The sequence below is a fragment of the Dipodomys ordii genome, unplaced genomic scaffold, assembly GCF_000151885.1.
Source record: "Dipodomys ordii isolate 6190 unplaced genomic scaffold, Dord_2.0 Scaffold38, whole genome shotgun sequence".
NCBI classification, from domain to species: domain Eukaryota; kingdom Metazoa; phylum Chordata; class Mammalia; order Rodentia; family Heteromyidae; genus Dipodomys; species Dipodomys ordii.
Window position 1 is genome coordinate 2118629 of NW_012267254.1, and position 4613 is coordinate 2123241.

Consider the following 4613-nt stretch of genomic DNA (forward strand, 5'->3'; position numbering starts at 1 on the left):
CCATAACTGGTATTTGTTTTCTTATATGGAATAACAACACAAAATCGTCCTCTAGGTACATGCAAATAGCTCAAGTAAGCAATCAACACTCATTCCGAATAACCTCATATATATGCTCCACCACCATCACAACGCTCTCTGCCCTTCCTCTTTACGAAGGACACTGAAGAATACATGTATGTATGTATTATGTATGTGTATATATATATATATATATATATATATATGGCGATGGAATACTAAAAGGAACTAGTCATTGTCCTGTGAATTTCAGTCTCTGCTGCGTGAATGGAGTATCAGTAGGGGGGCGGGGCTCCCACCTGTAAGTCCCACCTACTCCTGGGTAGAGATGCAAGTAGGAAGATCTTATGAACCTATGGAGCGCCAGGCTAACTTAGGCAACAGAATAAGATTTTGTCCGCCACCCCACCCCAAAAAATAGACAAAATAAGCCAGTCACTAATGACTTACATCTGTAATCCTACTACTCAGGAGACTGAAATCTACAAGCTGGGAGTTTGAAGCCAGCCCATGTACTTAATGACTGCAGACATTGTCTCCAAAATAACTGGCAAAGGGCTGGGAAGGTGGCTCAGTGGTAGAGCGCTTGCCTTGCATGCCGCCCTGGATTCGATTCCTCAGCACCACATAAGCAAAAAGAAAAAAGCCGGAAGTGACGCTGTGGCTCAAGTGGTAGAGCGCTAGCCTTGAGCTGAAGAGCTGAGGGACAGCGCCCAGGCCCAGAGTTCAGGCCCCACGACCAGACCCCCAAAAAAATAAAAATAAAAATAACTGGCAAAGGGCTGGGAAAGTGGCTCAGAGGTAGAATGCTTGCCGTGCATACATGAGGCCGTGAGTTCGATTCCTCAGCACCACAGAAGCACATAAAGCCAGAGGGGGCGCTGTGGCTCAAGTGGTAGAGTGCTAACCTTGAGCTGAAGAGCTGAGGGACAGCGACCAGACCCAGAGTTCAGGCCCCAAGACCGACAAAAAAAAAATAACTGGCAAAAAGCTAGGCTCAAGTATACCTCAAGTGCTAGAGCACCAGCTGGGAAAAAAACCTACAAGCAACCTGTCAGAGAAGACAGTTCAAGACCCTGAGTTCAAGCCCCCCATCCTAATTCCAGCTATGAAAAGTTCATATAAGAATCCATTTTTTTTTGTTTAAAAATACTGTAAAGAGGGCTGAGAAAGTGGCTCAATGGTAAAGCGCTTGCCTTGCATGCTTGAGGCTCTGGGTTCGATTCCTCAGCACCCATAAGCAAAAAAAAAAAGCCAGAAGTGGTGCTGTGGCTCAAGTGGTAGAGCATTAGCCTTGCGCTGAAGAGCTGAGGGACAGCGCCCAGGCCCAGAGTTCAGGCCCACGACCGGACCCAAAAAAAAGTACTGTAAAGAGAGGTTACAGTTACATGAGTAAGGTAATGAGTACATTTCCTATAGAGCATTGTTACCTCCTCCTTTGTTTTTCCCCTACCATCCCTTCCGAGATCCATTTTTGTAAAGTTCATTTTGGAAGCTACTTAGCACAGTACTTATTGTATAGTGAGTGCTCAAGAAATGCTAGCTGTTACAATTTTACTGTGAATGTGTTATGTCTACACTTCCTATTTTTTCTTATGGAGAAAATGTTCTTGTAGACTTTGAATTGATAGAGATCTGAATTCATAGTTTGAATTCACTATCTAGTATTGTGGATTTGCCCAAAGTCCTTGCCCTCTGTGTGCCTTACTTTCCTCAGATGTCAAACACAGATATTAGCCCCACCACAGATTATGTTAAAGATTACACAAAATAATGTATATAAAATGCTCTAGCAGAGAACTAAGTTTAATATATAATATCAAAGTTATATGTTCCTTAATTTTGCCTTGAAAAGGTATTTACATTATTTTTCTACTCCATTTTCCAGCAGATAGGCATTTGGGCAGTTGGAGCTGTTAGAAATGGTACTGCTATGAACATTTCTTTACATACCTTTTGTTGACTATATAAATGCATTCTACTTGGGACCTTGGTGTATTGTACTAAAACAGTACAGAATAGCACATTTTTATTATTTGCATTATTATATTGCATTGTATCTAAAAGTTAATTCTGATAACTTCCAGTTACATATTTGGCTCCTGATACTTGTAGATTTAGCTACTCACATTGACTCATTTATTTTTCTGTTCCCCTCCTTCTTTCCTTCCTTCCTTTCTTCCTTCCTTCCTTCCTTTGTTCCTGACTGCCTGCCTGCCTTCCTACCTTTCTTCTTTCCTTCCTTCCTTTCTTCCTTCCTTCCTTCCTTTGTTCCTTCCTGCCTGCCTGCCTTCCTACCTTTCTTCTTTGCTTAATTCCTTCTTTCCTCTGTCCCTCACTCCCTCTTTCCCTTCCTCCTTTCCTACCTTCCTTCCCATGCTAAAGAACAAATCCAAGGCTTCCAGCATGCTAGTCAAGAACTCTACCACCAGGTAGGTGCCAGTGGCTCATGCTTGTAATCCTAGCTATTCCAGAGGCTGAAATCTGACAGTGGTGATCTGAAAGCAGCCTCACCAGGAAATGTCCATGAAAGTCTTACTCCCAGTTAACCACCAAAAAGGCAAAAGTGGCAGTGTGGCTCAGGTGGTAGAGCACCAGCCTTAGGTGAAAAAGCTAAAGTACCTAGGCCATGAGTTCAAGCCCCACTCTGTACTGGTACACATGCTTGTGTGCACAAGCATGTGAGCACACACACACATACGCGCGCACACACACACAAACTCTTAAAAACACCATTGAAATACATTCTTAACAACTATTTTTTTTTGGGTCCAGTCATGGGGCCTGAACTCTGGGCCTGGGCGCTGTCCCTCAGCTCTTCAGCTCAAGGCTAGCGCTCTGCCACTTGAGCCACAGCACCACTTCTGGCTTTTTCTGCTTATGTGGTGCTGAGGAATCGAACCCAGGGAGGGCGTCATGCATGCAAGGCAAGCACTCTACCACTGAGCCACCTTCCCAGCCCTCATTATGCTTTTGTATCCCCCACTCCTCTCATAGACAATATATTTAAAATTGAAATGTATTCTTTTTTTTTTGCTGGTCTTGGGATTTGAACTCAGGTCCTAGGAGCTGTCTCTGGGCTTCTCAGGCTCAAGGCTAGTGCCCTACCAATGGCCACTTAGCACCACTACTGGCCTTTTCTGAGTAGTTTATTGGAGATAAACTACTGATAAACTACTGTGCTGGCTTCAAATAGCGATCCTCAGATCTCACTCCAGAGTAGCTAGGATTACAGGTATGAACCGCCTGCACTAGCAAATGAATTCTTTTAAAACTTTGTCTCAGCCAGGCACCATTGGCTCACGCCTGTAATCCTAGCTACTCAGCAGGCTGAGATATGAGGATTGTGGTTCAAAGCCAGCCCCGACAGGAAATTTCATGAGACTCTTAGCTCCAATAAACCCACTCAGAAAACCGGAAGTGGTGCTGTGGCTCAGCTCAAGTAATAGAGCACTAGCCTTGAGCTGAAGAGCTAAGGGACAGTGCCCAAGCCCAGAGTTCAGGCTTCAAGCCCCACGACCAACAAAAAACAAAAACCTTTGTTTTTCAGGGCTGGGAATGTGGCTTCCTGGTAAAATGATTGTACACATGAAGCCCTGGCTTTGATTCCTCAGTACCACATAAACAGAAAAAGCCAGAAGTGGTGGTGTGGCTAAAGTGGTAGAGTACTAACATTGAGCAAAAGAAGCCCAAGCCCTGAGTTCAAGCCCCAGGACGGCAAAAAAAAAGAATAAATAATAAATAAAATAAAACTTTTGTATTTCAAAGCTAAAGATGAAATGATCATTAATAATTTTTCCATAAGATACTATTGAAAATAATTTTCCCATATAGAAGAGCTTAAAAATGATCAATGGAAGTTAAAAATGGGGCTGGAGATGGGGATGTAGCTTAGTGGTAGAGCACTTCCTTATTACTGTGTGAGGTCCTGGGTTTGACATCTAACACCACAAAATTTAAGAAGAGAGTTCCCACTGTACTCTTGTCTTTTCTGAAACAATTTGTAATCTGCTTGTTTGGACACAATTAAAAATTGTTTACCGCCGGGCGTCGGTGGCTCACACCTGTAATCCTAGCTACTCAGGAGGCTGAGATCTGAGGATCGCTGTTCAAAGCCAACCCAGGCAGGAAAGTTAGTGAGACTCTTATCTGAAATAAACTGCTAGAAAACCAGAAGTGGTGCTGTGGCTCAAGCGGTAGAGCGCTCGCCTTGAGCTGAAGGCCACAAGGACCGTGCCCAAGCCCAGAGTTCAAGTCCCACGACAAAAAAAAATGAAAAAATAAATAAAAATTGTTTACCATGCCTCGTTTTTTTGTCATCAGGCTTGAACTCTGGGCCTGGGTACTCTCCCTGAGTTCTTCAGCTCAAGGCAAGCACTCTAACACTTGAACCTCAGCGCCACTTCTGGTTTTCAGGTGGTTAATTGGAGATCAGAGTCTCCTGGACTTTCCTGCTGGGGCTGACTTTAAACCGAGATCCTAGCCAGGCGACGGTGGCTCACGCCTGTAATACTAGCTACTTCAGGAGGCTGAGATCTGAGGATCACAGTTCAAAGCTGGTTGAAAGCCAGCCCGGGCAGGAAAGTCTGTGA